General features: G+C 35.8%; 1 protein-coding gene across 2 annotated transcripts in view; it reads left to right on the forward strand.

Moving 5' to 3' along the window:
- npy2rl (neuropeptide Y receptor Y2, like) overlaps positions 1-16,954 on the forward strand; it is an 87,081-nt gene that overhangs the window by 35,876 nt on the left and 34,251 nt on the right. For both annotated transcript variants that reach the window (XM_073949194.1, XM_073949193.1), the window contains 2 exons: positions 11,193-11,279; positions 13,011-13,135. The gene's annotated coding sequence lies outside the window, so the exon portion shown is untranslated. The remainder of the gene's footprint in view (positions 1-11,192; positions 11,280-13,010; positions 13,136-16,954) is intronic.

Genomic DNA, 16,954 nt, shown 5'->3' on the forward strand with positions numbered 1-16,954 from the left:
TGAACCTGCGCACATTCCCACGTTCAGTTCATTGTTAGTAAATCCAAACGTGAGCGATTCTGAGCGTGAAACCTGGCGTACGCAAAGTTTTTGTGCGTACGCGGCGTTGATACATGAGGCCCCAGCTCATTCAAATTTTTAAAGGGAACCTGCAGTATTTTGTCCCTTTTTACAAGATGTAAAATTAGTCTGTGATCTCCAGAGTATGTATGTGAAGTTTCAGCTCAATATACCACACATATAATTATTTATAACTCTTTAAAACTGCCCCTTTTAGGCTTTAATCCAAATTGTTCCATTTTGGGGAATCGCTTTAAATTCAAATGAGATTGTGCTCTTTTCAAAAGAGGGCGGAGCTACAAACGCCTGTGTGTCAGCATTACAGCAGATTCAAAACTCTAATGGCAGACAGCTGCTTTCCATTAATGACTGTCTATGCTAATGAGGGAGAAATCGTCACTAATTGGTGGGATTTTCCCCCTTTGATGATACGTAAAATAGGAGAATGTTAATCAAAGTGTTTCTGCAGATTGTTTATATCAAGTGTGATTATAAAAAAATAAAATGTATAAATTTTTTACCATTAGACGCTGGCTAAATTCACACATGCTATGCAGCTGTTTAAACCCCTTTTAAAATATTTTTTTACATAATAGGTCCCCCGTAAAAGACACAAATATTTTCGCACACACCCAAATAGGAGTAAATTTGCAAATCTATAATGATTGATCTGCTGAGTATTTTTTGCTGAAAGCTCAGACACATTTCTGAGGACATCAGAGATTTATTTAATGTGAAAATGGACGTAATATGTGGCCTTTAAGGGGGGAAACACGTACAGAGGCACACACACAGGTCTGGAATGACACAAGTACAGCAAGTTCAAAACCATATTTTATGTAAGCAAACGTGGGTGTGAGGCTGAGATATTTCTGCTGCTCTGCTATCTTTCAAAAGACAGAGTTCCACACCGAATGACGCGAAGCTGCTGTATCTCTCTTTCATAATATTTTTGCTTTCTTACACAGCCACTTCCACATATGGAGACCCATTGTTGAGAACCAAAAGTCTGTCAGAATACCTTTTCTTGACTATGATATTCCATCTAATAGCTTTTCTCCCTCAGCCTACTGAACACTTTGAATGCTTTCTTGGCACCGTTTTCTTTTGATAGCTTCTGAAGCTTCTTTTTAGCAGAGGGAAGTTGAATGTCTCAATTCATGGTTTTCAAATATAATAGAAAAAAAAGTGACGCACTTCAGTCATTTTCCTGAATTCTCAGGAAGTTTAACTAAATCCTGTCCAGATGTTTGATGTCCAGCAATACATTTGTTATTTTTTTAACGCTCACTATTAAATGTGCAAATTTTTTGGTCACGCTTTACAACAAGCTTTCATCAGTTGATGCATTTACTGACATGAACGAATAATGAGGGCGGCTCAGTGGTTAGCACTGTCGCCTCTCAACAAAAATATTACTGATTCAAGTCCCAGCTGGGACAGTTAGCATCTCTGTGTGGAGTTTGCATGTTCTCCCTGTGTTGGTGTGGGTTTTCTTCGGGTGCTCCAATTTTCCCCACAGTCCAAAGACATGCATAGATAAATTGGATAAACAAAATTGGCTGTATGAGTGTGTGTGAATGTGAGAGTGTGTTTCCCAGTACTGGGTTGTGCCTGGAAGGGCATCTGCTGTGTAAAACAAATGCTGGAATAGTTGGCGGTTCATTCCGCTGTGGCTACCCCATATGAATTAGGGACTAAGCCGAAGGAAAATTTATGAATGAACTTTTAATTACTTGTGCAGCACTTATAAATCATAGTTCAACATTTACTAATGCGTTATTAACATCTAAATTCATACTCATTAACAATATTAACTGTATTTAGTTAATGAACAACTGTATTTTCATTAACTAACATGTAACAAATAATAAAATATTACTCAAACTGAAGAGAGGTAAAATTGTCAAATGAATCTTAATGTGAAAATGTAATATTATTGAGCACTATTACTGTTCAATGGTATTTTTGAACCCATCAATACATGATTGATGACCGGAGCTTTTTTCATTTGTACTAACATAAAAAACACACACATTTTTTTTGAGTCATGATGAATAGGCCTGTCACGATTACTGATTAATCATTTAGTCATGGATATTTGATCTAATCATATTCAAAAATAAATAAATGCAATAATCTCAGTGCTGTTCAAAGTTCACACATTTTTATATTATATTATTGATGCTTTATATTATTTTTTTTTTACAGCATTAAAGTATATCATATGGGACAGTTATTTTATTTTACCATACAAATAAGGACAATATTATTTAATTTAATTAATTTTAATTTAATTTTATTCATTTTTAAATTTATTTTAATTGAACATTTTTAAAAATTTAATTTATTTTATTATTTTATTTAATTTAGTTATTTTATTTTTAATTTTTAAATTTAATTACATTTTTTTATTTAATCACATTTCTTAATTGAATTGATTTTATTATTTTATTGTTTAATTTAATTTTTTTTTGTTTTGTTTTTATTTAATTTAATTAAATTTTTTTATTTAATTTAGTTTAATTTAACTATATTATTTTATTAACTTTTTATTAATTTAGTTTAATGTCATTTAATTTAATAATTTAATTTAATATTTAATTTAGTTTAATTTAATTATTTAATTTATTTAAATAGATTTACTTTAATTTTATTTAATTTTATTCATATCCACGGTATCATTTTGTTTTTTGTAGATTTTATTTTATTCTGAACAAATAAACTGATCCATTAACAAACCAAATTTAACCCTATTTATTTATAAGACAGCTAATCGTCAGCATAATTTTCATGATTAAGATTATGACAAGCCTAGTCATGAATATCATTTTTACAATTAGACAGTCTAAACGTACCTCACTTTGTCATAATGATTGATGATTTCCAATTTTATGCTTACCGCATTTTGTCTACTGAAAATGAGCATCACAACAGTGGCTTAATTGACTGGTTTCAATAACGTCTTTGATTAAAATTTTCATTTTGCAGAACCTGATGCTTTCGAGATCAAAAGTGTGAACACTGTCGAACATGGCACTTCATTATGCAAAAGTAGTACATTGAATTATAAGCCATATCAGTGAAAACAGGTACATCTCCTCGCAATCTTGTATCTGCTGCATATCATTTTCTCATTATCTAAATCCCATCCTCAAAACCTAAACCCATGTATGAGGCCTTGTAGTTTGGTATAAGCTGAAGAATTTTCTCCTGCCAAGATGTCATCCACTGATATAAAGATTCACAGCAGAGCAGAATATTATCACTTCTCGATAGCCGTCACATTTTAAGCATGTCGTTTTCCACATCCCTCAGGGTTTGTAAGATTGCATGACTCTGAGGTCTGTGGCATGGCAGAGAACAGACCTTGAGGTCTCTAGTCATTTTAAACCTGATAATGTATTGAAAAGCCCTTGCCGTATTCTGATATCTGATATATCTTGCCTATTGGGCATTAAAAAAGTCATGGCAGGGTTTTTTATTTTTATTTTAATATAGATTCCATGAGGTTCACTTATATTGTTAGTACAGTTCTCTCGAAGTCAGAATTATTAGCCCTTCTGAACTATTAGCCCCTCCGTATATTTTATCCCCAATTTCTAAACTATATTTAACTATAGTATATATCTCTAATAATATCCAAAATAATAAAGTTTATATGATATAAAAAATAAACTCCCACAAATTAATATTGTCCAACAATTCCCGCATTGCTGTCTCCAATAAAGGTATAGGATACCCAAAAATGACATTTCTGTTATCATTTACGCATCCCTCTTGTTCTAAACCAGTTTTTTCATTCTGTTGAACACAAAAGAAGATATTTTGAAGAATGAAAGGAAAACCTGTAACCATTGACTTCCATAATATTTGTTTTTTCCTACTATAGAGGTCAATGGTTTACAACATCTTCTTTTGTATTCAACAAATTCTTTGGGATTCCACTGGAATCAAATAAACTGGATATTGTTTAACTGATCTGCTTGTTGATTCGTAGAAAACTGACACGAGTTCTCTTTAAAACAATTTTAAATAATGTTGTTATAAATAAATGTTGGAAGTGTTCTGTTTGAGTAGGCTATACGTGTAAAACAATGCTTGCAAACAGTCATTTTTTTGTTCACCGATTTTTTTCTTTCTCGGCATTATACTCAAAAGCAAAACCGGAATGTCCCCACATCACGGATTTGAAAGACGCCAGCGATTCCCCGTACTGCCTCACTTCATCGCCACTAGTCATGTTAAAGTGTGGAATGATGGTTAAGGCCCCCTCACTTTAGAGCGTAGTGATTGAATATTTACCTGCGGGGAGGTGTATCCTCATCTCTGCTCGTAGACTTACAGGCACACACAAACAGTCAATTCGGAGAGAAATAAAACACACAAAAATTATTTAAACATAAAACCGAAAAAAAAAATGCATTTCACAAGCACAAATTGAATCGTGGATGTTGTACCGAACGGAATATATATATATATATATATATATATATATATATATATATATATATATATATATATATATATATATATATATATGTATATATATATATGTATATATATATATATGTATATATATATATATATATATATATATATATATATATGTATATATATATATGTATATATATATATACATATATATATGTATATATGTATATATATATATATATATATATATATATATATATATATATATATATATATATATATATATATATTATAATATATATATATATATATATATATATATATATATTTATATATACATGTCAATGTATCTTTACACAAAATATAATGCATCAGTTTGTTCGGATTGATTTTTCTTCATTATATGATTATCTTTAAATGTCATTTGTTGACTGGCATTTACCTAATGAAGTCCCATAAGATATGTGCAGGCTGTCTAATGGAATTCTATAGAATTTGCAATGAATGTCTTTCCTTTGGTTTATTCCCTTCTTTATCAGTGGTTGCCAGTGGAATCAAATAAGAATCTCACAGCAAAAAGGTCACTGGTTTGAGTCCTGGCTGGACCAGTTGGCATTTCTGTGTGGAGTTTGCATGTTCTCGCCATGTTTGCATGGATTTCCTCTGGGTACTCTGGTTTCCTCCACAGTTCAAAGACATGCACTATAGGTGAATTGAATAAACTAAATTGGCCTTAATGTATGAGTGTGTGTGAATGACTGTGTATGGCTGTTTTACAGTACTGGGTTGTGGGGGCTGTGTAAAACATATGCTAGAACAGTTGGTGGTTCATTCCACTGTGGTGACCTCTGAAATATTGACTAAGCTGAATGAAAATGAGTGAATTAATATTACCAGTAAGATATGCTACAAATATTTAAATACAGACTAGGGTTGGGTCGATAGATGCTGCCATCATCCATCGCCGATGGCGGACAGACATCACGATGCTGAGCATCGCAATCCTCCGGCCCGCCCCCGTAACAGCAGCAACCTGCTCACGAAAAACAAACACTCAGGCCCTATTTACTCTAATATGTCTCAGTTTTAAAATGGCATTTTAGAATGAAAACGATCCACGTTCACACTGTAATTTAACTAGCATTTCTGAACAGCCCTCCATCCAAACTATACCGCTAAAAACACACATCATGTGATCTCACACACACACACACACACACACACTCTGACATGCGCTTCAGCAGTATATCCGAACTTCTGAGCTCCAGGCAGTCAGCAGGTGCTTTGAGCACAAAACCCCAGAGAGTAGTGCATGTTGGACAGTTCATCAAAGATGTACTGCTGCATCACATCTCACTATAGTTGTTAAACATGATTTTTAATTAATCTTGTCTCTACTTAATGACTTTTCTGTCTTTTGAATCCATCAGGTAATGTGGCACAGCATCAGTACACTGCTTCGATCTTTCACTTTCACGCTTGTACTTAGTAATTTTAGTGAAAACTCCAGATACTGTTGGTTGCTGTTGGTTGTGCACCTTTTTTACCAACCAAGTTTGTCGAAGCCATTATAACTACACAGATTACTCCGCCTATTAATGCTAGAGTCCTGCAGAAAAAAAGTGGTAATTTGTGTTTAACTTATCTTTATTTATTTATGATTTGTTTATGGGTAAATAAAAGATCATGCCGGTCAGGTAGTTAAAACGGTAGGCTACAAATAATTAATTCATTATGAATTAATTCATTATTCATAAATAACTAATTAATTCACCGCTGCCTACAACGACGATGCCATCGTCCACCATAGTTCTCACATTAGACATCATACAATGCCAAATTGATTGACATAGCCCAACCCTAATACAGACCCTTTAGAATTGGTTCCGAATTCTCTCAATTCAAACTACTTCAATGGAACTGCATGAATGAAAGAGACGTCTGAAAATGGAATGCGTGCTTGTGGTGAAAAGGTCGGCTTGTGGTGGAAGGCAAATCTATTTATTGATTAAAGCTTAAGAATTATCTATTCCAGCCGGCATGAACTAAAAGATAACCGATCCAGATTAACAGAACAGAGACTAGGGTGAAACAGCTTCTTTTACCTCTCAAAAGAAATGAGGCTCATTCCATTAAGCTGCAGCTACAGTGATTACAGCGGTTCGAGACAAGACCCACAATGATCTTTTCGCATGTTTTCTCTGCTGCTATTTTTTTCTTCTTCATTCTCTCTCTACCTTTTTTTTTTTACAAACAATCAGGCAAATTGTATTTCAGCGAATCTCTCTGATTAAGCTTTAAGAGATGCTCCTTTACTTAAAGACTGCTTGCCACCTTCGGCAGCCCGTAGCCTTTATTAGAGATAACAATCAATACTGCAACACCTACCGCAGACCATTTAAAAAAAATGCATGCTACTTAGCCATTTAGCTTTGCAATTTAACTGTGTTATGTGAGAGGTTGGATTGATTAAACTTCTTTTATAGTGCTTATTTATTTGTTAAAAGGAGGTTAAACGGAGGTTACAGAGTGGGATGTGGCTGCTGCTCTTAACAGCTATACTCCCAAACCCATTACACGGCAGACATTGGTGTAATGGGCTGGGGAAACGCATGCACCGCAGGAAACTCATTTGAAGCTCATATTCTAGGGTTCGCTACCCTAAACACCCCTGTCTGAGGGTAAATGGCACACAAAAAAGAGCAAGACAAAGTGGTATTCGGAAAACAGTCGCTTTGGACTCTGACATTTGTATGCATGGGTGGTTTTCTTTTATCGCACCCCCATGCAAATCCACTCAAATTCCTACAAAACACAGGCGACAGAAGCAGCTGCAATCCATCCCCTGCTGTTAGCCTTTGCACCACCCATGTAGAAAAGCATTCAGTCATAATTCCGTCAGAGCACTCAGTGGTTGGGTGTGTGTGTGTGTGTGTGTGTGTGTGTGAAGTTCATAGCAGGGAGTTATAATGTAAAATTCAGTCTGCAAAGTACAAAAGCAATGCATAAAAGCTTGAAAATATGCACTGATCATGCTATTTTGCATTCGACGTGCCAATATGAGCTAAGTCGATTTCTTCTGCATTATTCATGGTGTATTTTCCCCCCAAAGGTGTGTTTGGTGACCCTGAACTGGCCTGTGTTGTTTTCGTCAGATGTTTGTCTATAGCATGTATGAACCGAGTGCTTCAGTTTGCTTGTCTTTGGCATGTTGTCAATACGAAAAATCAAGAGATGCAGCAGCTTGCAGGCTTAGCAGTTTTCAGTGTAAGATAAAAGCTGCCGCTTGTAAATGTGTGTTTCGCATTCTAAGCTGCTGTTCTGGACACAGACCTTGCCAGCTGCACTGCACACAAACACTGGATTATGTCGAACGGGAACATTTTGCCCGGAGCATTGTGTTATTTCAAAGGTTTTAAGACGAAGTGTGCGAGTGAGATGACTAAGATAAATACTCTTAAGGTAATAAGGCGATGACCAGAAATTAAGATGACTATAAACTTTGTAGTGCAGCAGGCAGCAGTGAAATCTCTCAGACTGATGACGTGAGCTTTATTAAAACCACAAGCTCAGAGCTGAAGCTTATGTCATAGGTTGGTGTCTTAATAATAATATAAAACTGAAGTCAATCATAAATGCTACAAGATTATAAAACATTCTAAAGTGTAGTAATTTCCTAGGCTTTGTTTGTTTTATAAAAAAATACAATAATCAGCAAAATTGTATGAATTGTTAAATTATATTTTATATTTGAATATATTTTAAAATGTAATTTTATCACTGTGATTTCAAAGCAAAATTTTCAGCATCATTTCTCCAGTATGTATTGTCATGTGATTGTTCAAAAGTTTTAAAATGCCAATTTTGTTGCTTTTTATTAATTAATTCATTTTCCTTTGGCTTAGTCCCATCTAAGTCATCAGGGGTAGCCACGGCGGAATGAACCGCCAACTTGTCTAGCATATGTTTTACACTATGGATGCACTTCAAGCTGCAGCCCAGTACTGGGAAACACCCATACTATTTAGTTTATTCAATTCATCTATTGCACATGTCTTTGGACTGTGGGGGAAACCGGAGCACCTGGGGGAAACCCACACAAAACACGGAGAGAACAGGCAAACTTCACACAGAAATGCCTCCTGACCCAGCCGGGACTTGAATTAGCAAACATTTAGCTGTGAGGCGACAGTGCTAACCACTAAGCCACTGTGTCGTCCTGTTGCTTTTTAATTATTATTTTTTGGTTTGTTTATTAATTATTAATTTATTAATTATTTATTTATTTATTTATTTATTTATTTGACCTTTTCACCCTTTTTAAATGTGTGTGTGTGTGTATATATATATAATGAATTTTTCTGGGTCTTTGTGAAGTTTATTTATAAACTAATTTTAAGAGGATCCCGTGCTTATGATTGACCACAGCTGGTCCTGCATTAGCTATCACATAAAAGATCAATCAAATCAATCCAAACACACAAATAGCCGGATTGCCTTACCTTAGCCATCTTTATTTTTAAGAATCTCCCATCCACCCCGACTCCTTCCCTTCTTTTCTTATTATAATAGGGGTGAGCTCTCAAGACCTGAGCTCAGACTCCCTTCTTTCCCGATAAAACCGGAGGGAGCCCCGGGCTTGAGGATCTTCTGAGCTCAGGGCTCTCTCCCGGGACAGCATGTGAAACATTTTCACCTATCAGCTAATACCTCTTGCATAACCTATAATGAATAGAAGAGTGGAGAGTGTTTACATAAAATATGGGGACCGAGCTACATGTGCTACATGTCAGCCAACTTAATCACTAGGCTATTGACGGCAATGACTTTTCCATCTTTACACTAAAGTTACTCTGATCAGAGTTACTTCACGTAAAATAATCTTCTCAAACAGAACATGTTTTATAATCCTGAACCCGGGCCTTATCCTGAGCAGATGCTGTTGTGGTCATGGAGGAGTGAAGAGCGCGGGACTGATTCCTGAAAGACCCCAGTGACAGACGAGTCTCCGCATTGATCCCATGGGGTCGCTAGAACACCCGCCGGTGACCTTGTCACACGTACAGCTTCTCCACGAAGGATGTCCAGCATTCTCCAGCCTCCATCGCCTAGACTGCAGTTCTGCACAAGAAGTTTGGCCAGAGGAGAAATGGGCCCAACTGAGCCTGGTTTCTCTCAAGGGTTTTCCTTTCACTTTCGTCAATTGGTTAAGTTTGTTCCTCACCACTGACGCCACTGGCTTGCTTTCTTCGGGATTTGTGGAGCTGCTCATCGATTGATTTGCTGTTCAGTGTTTGGACTTTCAGCAGTGAAAATTAACCCTTGCTGAAGTGAATTAAATTGAACTTCAACTCTGAAAACTGGACTGACACAGATTCAATTTACTAGAACTTCTATGTTAAGCTGCTTTGACACAATCTGCATTGTAAAAGCTCTATAAAAATAAAGATGAATTGAATTGAACATCTAATCACAAATCCTACTTGCATTTTCCAGTGGTTTCTCTGTAGATATAAGTGTTTGTGCGATATCATGTTGGAACTACCACTTTATTATTGTGATATCAAACAGGCCATAAAAAAGATCAGTGGATAACATTTGAAAAATATATACTGTAGCAAAGACATCACAGACCAGTAAGCTAATCTCAAGACTTCAACAGCACATTCATTAATCAGAACCCAAACTGGCCACTGGATGTTTAATTAAGAAGACTTCAGCTAGATCTGACTAGTTTTTACCCTGGTGTCAGTGCTGTGCTGTTTCTACAGTTCATTTCCATCCATCATCTTGTTATTCTGTCTCCAACTTTTTCCGCTCGTTCATTTCGACTTCTGCAAGTTCAAATGCGTGCTAATTGGATGAGAGAGCCCAAATGTGTTAATGCACATCTAGTTTTCAGCATGCTTTTGTCTTTGGCTGACCTCTAGGGTTGTTCCACCGGCTGTATTCCCTGCTGTGAAAGTTAAGTGATCCATCAAACCCAACATCCATATTTATCTCTGTTAATGACTGCCAATGATTCATGCAGGACACAGAAGAGTGAAGCATAGAGCCAAATTAAAGGGTGCTAGAATGAAAAGAGATAGGTTGTTAAGTCTTTTAATCGTGACTTTAATCATTTTATGATTGGTATTTTGTTGGCTTTGTGCAGGCAAGCATGGAAGATTCTGTTCACGTATATATATATATATATATATATATATATATATATATATATATATATATATACTGTATGTTGTTGTTTTTTTTAGTTAGCAAATGCTTTTATCAAAAGCTGCCGACAAATGAAGGATGAGACAACATCAGCAAGGAAAAATGCAGGTGAATGATCTCATCTTTGATGCTTTGTAATTGTTTAGCAGACTAAACATAAGCCATAATGCTGAATCGCTTGAAAAAATAGTGTACATTTTATCTCTGAAATGGTCAAAAAGTTTCTGTCATCTGTTTTAAGGGAATAGCCTGGTGCAGTTTTACATGTACCACATTCATTGTCATTTCATTGAATGTATCCAGTCATCAGTTCACTGGAGAAAATTAAATAGGATTCATGGTTCGGAAGAGATTGCTTATTTAGCTTTTAAATTTAAATGTATTACCATTGAAAAAGCTGAACTTCAGCTGATTTACTTGGTGCAGTGGAAAAAGTGCAGATGTGCAGAAGTTATAAACTCTTTGACTTTTTTCTTCTACAGATATTAAAAGGAAAATGACCAAGCTGCTGTCATCCATTCAGTGAAATCCGATGGCAACCTAAGATGATGAATATCCAGAGAATAATGGTATAATAAAAGCATTCCATGCATGTATTATTTTCCATATCTTTTGAAGGCTTAAGGGAATAGTTCACCCAAAAAATGAAAATTACCCCATAATTTACTCACCCTCAAGCCATCCTCAGTGTAATTGACTTTATTTCTTTCAGACGAACACAGTTGGAGTGGTTTAGAATTTTATTATGGCTCTTTCATGCTGTGGCTTTTATTTTGAAGCTTCCAAAAGCACATAAAACCATGGTCCTATAATGCATATGGTGCCAGGGGGTTAATGCACGTCTTATTAAGCAGATCGATGTGTTTTTGTAGCAGAATTATAAGAAAAACAATAATTAGAAAGTCCAATCACTGACTTCCAGTAGTGGCCGAATGCATGTAAGCGTGACTAATCTGAAAAGGCTAGCTCTAGACATATGCTATACAGTAGGTGAATTAGATTAACTAAATTGGCCATAGTGTGTGTGTGAATGTGAGAGTGTTTGAGTGTTTCCCAGTACTGGGTTGTGGCTGGAAGAGCATATGCTGTGTAAAACATATGCTAGAATAGTTAGCGGTTCATTCCGCTGTGGTGACCCCTGATGAATAGAGGACTAAGGAAAATTATTAAATGAATGAACTGAATTACTATATAACTGTATACAGTTTATTACTCTTACAATGCCAATGTGCAGTATTTGTCTACCCATCTTGCAGTATACATATAAGTCAGTCGTGCGTAAAACACATCGTCAGCAATTGGAGTTTCTAATTTAAAAATGAGAAATATTTCTGTTACAAATTACAATAACACATTGATCTGTTTATTAAACAGGCGTTAACCCCTTGGCAGCATGTGGATTAGTTTGACCATGTATTTTTTTTAAGCTTCGAAATAAACGTCACTGTCCAACACCATTAAACAGCATGGAAGGGCCAGGATAAAACTTAAAACAACTCACACTGTGTTCATCTGACAGGGGAAAAAAGTCAAATACGCTGAGGATGGCTTGAGGGTGAGTAAAATATTGTGAATAACTATTTTTGGGTGAACTATTCATTTAAGCACAGTTTAAACTTCTGCCTCAAGTGAGCACTTTTCCACGCAGCACATTCTCTGCATGTAGCCAATGCTGTTGTGAGCATTTATACTTCTCCATTCTGTCTTCGCTGCTGTGAAATAACACTTCTGAAACAGTAGGCAATGGGATTTCTTTGCTCCACTGTTTCAAATTTCTTATCCAGTGTTTTGAGTTTACACAGAAAATGAGTGAGATGCTACTGTAAAAGTAGTTCAAACTCACACACATTCTGGGAAGAAAGCAACCCAGGCTCATTTTGAATACATACCTCAGCCTACATTTTTGGAGAGAGTGAAATAATTAGCACTTTTTCTTTTCATGAATTTACCAGAGACCATTGTGTACGCTTTTTGAGATCTCCGATTACTCTTGTGGGTGCCATTTGCGCCTGCTCTTCTCGCGTAAATCCACCAGAGGCCGCTGCTGACTGACTGATCGATCTACCCACCCACCCCCTTCCCTAAACTCAACCAATAGTGTTTTCAAAAGCACCAATTGACCAGCGCCCACCCACTTCCCTAAACCCAACCGACAGTGTTTTCAAAAGTTATGCAGAAAAAGAAAATCCTTCAAATCCACTTGATTTTTAACATGTTTTCAGATCTTGTCACGTTTTCATCCTTTTATTTACTTAATTATTGAATTTTTTGCCTTTTATTTTATTTTACCTGCTTTCTAGAACTGTTCTTCGTCAGACCCAAACTCCATCGTCGCCGTCGACTCTGCTTTGCATCTCAAGTCCTCCGATGTACATGGCGAGCCACTGGGAAAACTGGTAGCAGTGGAAAAACTGTCCACACGGAGGTAAGCGGTCAGCTGGTATCTCGAAAAGAAACCGAGGCCGTCAGCCGTGTCATACCGCCTCATAGCATTTGTTTTGAAAACAAAATAGAGCCATATGTACCTCTGGCTATATAGTTTGCTCTCTCCAGATATATATAAGAGAAATATATTCACAACGAGCCTGTGTTGGAAGAAATAGACAGGGACTAGCTAACATTCAACAACTTCAATCATAAAATGAACACAAAACAAATGAATTCACCAACTACTCTTCTTCTGGACTCGAGACTATTTAAAAGTTATACCACCAGCTTCGACTTTGACCTCGCCCACATTTGTCACTGCTAAACCAAGCATGGCCTATCATTATGTAGTTAAATTTTTTAGAGGTCTGCGTTAGGATATGGTGAACGGTATGCACTGTGCAAAGGCTTCGCCAGACCTACCACATGCACTCAACACAAAAGAAGCTATAAACAGGATTCATACCGTCATGGAAAACCTGGAAAAGTCATGGAATTTTGACATGGCATTTTCCACACTTGATATGATTTCACAGGTAAGAATTCACCAACCTAGAACTTTCGAATACAATAAATGCCTATCAGTTTAGCGAAAAGTGGAGTGTGATCGCGTTTTTATAATAGAAGTAGTTTTACCTACTATTACTAGTTTAACAAACTATTAAGAATATCTGAAATTAGTTTGACAAATATCTGTATATTGGAATGGAGGTTAGTTGTTTTCACTTCTTTTCTTTTCTTGACCCAAACATGCTCTCACATTATTAGTGCTGTGTAAGCAACATCTATTTGACATAGATCTAAAAATAAATTGAAACTATTGCATGTTTTAGGATATGCTGTAATAAATTTAAACATTTCTTATGATTTACCACGTATTTGTAGACATTACATGAAACATTAGGTCATGAAAATTGACTTGAAAAGCCTGAGTAAAAAGTCATGGAATTTTTGTAGTAAAAATGTGTGACCCTGTATAAATTGGCCTTAAATTGGGGTTTTGGTTTGCGAGAGAAGTAGATGAAAATTTTTCATTTGGCTTTGTCAACTGTGGTCACCATTCACTTTGATTGTATACAGAATTCTGCTTCAAATAACTTCTTTAGTGTTTCAGGGAAGAAAAAGTCATCCAGAGTTCAAAAACAAATGCCCTTTTTCAGGCAAAGCATTTTTATTTTTACGTGTGACATAAATAACAGAATTGTCGAGTGTTTCTTATGATTGACATTCAATAACTAATTATGTTTTTTGTGAAGTCCACTAGGCAGTTGGGCAGGGGCCAGTCTCATTACATTCACTAACCAAGCACACTAATCTCAATCATTTTGATCTCAGCACTGCCTTCAGCTCTCCCAGCGCTGTCTATCTGCTGGGTGAAGGCAATCCAGTATCGAGCTTTGATTATTTTTTCCAGCTGTCTGGATACTAACACACTCTTCCTCAGCACAAACACTTCCCCTTTATCTGCTTCATTACCAGCTTTGGTTTCTCATAACGCCTGCTGCCGCTCCGTAGGGGACCGAACGCTGAGAAAACTTCCCTGATATTGATCTCCAAACTATTTATTTGTATTCTGATATGCGCGGCCAACCCACAAGGATTGTACAAGTTTATTCTTGAGAGATATTGGCTCTTTTTTTAATTTGCTACAGCAGTGGTTCTCTGTGTGTGTGTGTTTTTTTTATTGATGGTTATGCATGTTAAATGACTTCCTCCTATCCAAGTTTAATTTCAAGAGACTCTACTGTAAGTTTTGCTCGGAGGGTTGTTTTGTCTCACAGTTCGCTGGTTGGTTGCCATTAGACATTGTTCTGGTTGCTCTTGTAACAGTTTTTGAAGTCACTTCTGCTGAGATTTCATTCCGGATCAATCCATGTTGACAGTAAACAATCCTCAATGGCTGTGCCTCTGAGAACTGACTGTCTCATTGTATATTAACTGCAAATGCAGTGGTGTCCAATTGTAATCATGAAGAGTGAAGGTCCTGCATAGTTTAAACTGGAAGTTTTGAGTCTGAAAACGGTAATTAGCTGGTTTAAGTATGTAATTATAATCAGAGATAAGACCTTGTCCAAAATTCTGTTGTGGTCTTTATTTTACAGTGAAACAGCTGGAAGAAAAATTGAGCTAAAAGTGGATAGTAGTTTGGACTGTGACAACAGAAGCTTTCGAAAACAACAGTGAACGTTTAGTCATGCAGTCTTTTGTCTGTACCTAAACATGCTGTATGTGTTTTTGCATGTTTCCCAGTCTATTATTCCTTAATTTTGCAACTTTATGCTGCTCTTTTGTGCCCGCAGAATCTTAAAAAGTCTTGAAATGTCTTAAATTTCAAAAACAAAATTTTAGGCCTAAAAAAGTCTTAAATTCACCGAAATATTCTGTTGTAAATCTTGAATAAATTTTAAAAAGTCTTAATTTTCCTTTGTCCAACTAAAGCTACCCATTAGGGCCAACACACATCCAATTATCAACAATCCTTCTAAATAAAACTTATTAACTTATTATTACAAAGAAATACAATGCCAACAGCTGTTAGACATTTTTACAGAAAATTCTCTATTAGGAAAGAAAACCATAAAGAATTACACCATTCCTCATGACAATATATCCCTTTGATTTTCTATTTATACAAAAACTATTTACAGAAGGGGGAGTGGATATAATACTTATAAATAGGCATGAAACATAGCTTTTTAAAACAGAAATGCAGTTGGTTAAAAAAATATGTTGAAAAAAATGGACATTAAAATATAAGGCTAAGAAATAACTTGTTAGATTTTTTTTTGTAGCAAACAAAAAACAAATTTCACTGGCCCAACTAGACCATTGCAAAAAATCTAAAGGTGTTTGGCTTTGTATAAGTCTAAAATGTTATTTATTATGGTCTTAAAGGAGCCTTAAAAAGTTAAACATTTTAATTGATCGTCAAATTTCTGGTGTTGTGTCATGTGGTGTCCCATGTGTTTGTTTCATGTGCTTCTGTTAATGTCATGTGTTTCCTATATTCAATGTTTCCGCCGTTTTCCCGCTGTTCATTAGTTCCACCGGTGTCTCTCCCCTGTTTGTGTTCAGTTCAATTATGTCTTGTGTATTTATACTCCTGTAATTGGTTCAGTTCTTTGTCCAGTATTGTGTTGTTACACCTTGATGTTTAGCTTGAGTTAGATGGTCCTAGTTTTGTAGTAAGTGCCTTTTTGTAAATAAATAAGTTTTTTTTTTAAGAGTCTGGAACGCCTGTGTACTTTTGACATGATGAAACCTGCAGAATCCCTGTTTATTTTATCAGCAACTCCATCTTATTGTCCATTCAATTATAGAACTCAGTGTCATTCGTTAACATTGCAGCATTATGTCAAAAATACATTTTAAGTTATCATTGGCTTTGCATGTCACTGTGAAACTTTTTAAAAGTTTGTTTAGTTGCTTGTTTGGAAACCTCTCCAAAACCAAACTATTGTTAGGCAAATATTTTTAATTAAAAAAAAAAAGCTTTACGTTTTTTCGCAGTTTTTGTTTTCGCGAATCCACCAGAGGCCACTGTGTAGGCTTCTTCAGATCTCACGAATGTCATTTGCCCCTGCTGTTCTCGCGTAAATCCACCAGAGGCCACTGTCAACTGACTGACTGACTGATCGACTGACCCACCCTCCTCCATTCCTAAACCCAACTAATAGTGTTTTCAAAAGCACAGATTGACCAGCTTCAACCCCTTTCTCTTAACCCAACCAACAGTTTTAAAAAGCAATTCAGAAAAATCCTGATTTTTACCACATTCTCACCCTGTTATTTACTTGTTTATTTTATTTTTTGGCTT

The sequence above is a fragment of the Danio rerio genome, chromosome 1 (genome assembly GCF_049306965.1).
Source record: "Danio rerio strain Tuebingen ecotype United States chromosome 1, GRCz12tu, whole genome shotgun sequence".
Classification (NCBI taxonomy): Eukaryota; Metazoa; Chordata; class Actinopteri; order Cypriniformes; family Danionidae; genus Danio; species Danio rerio.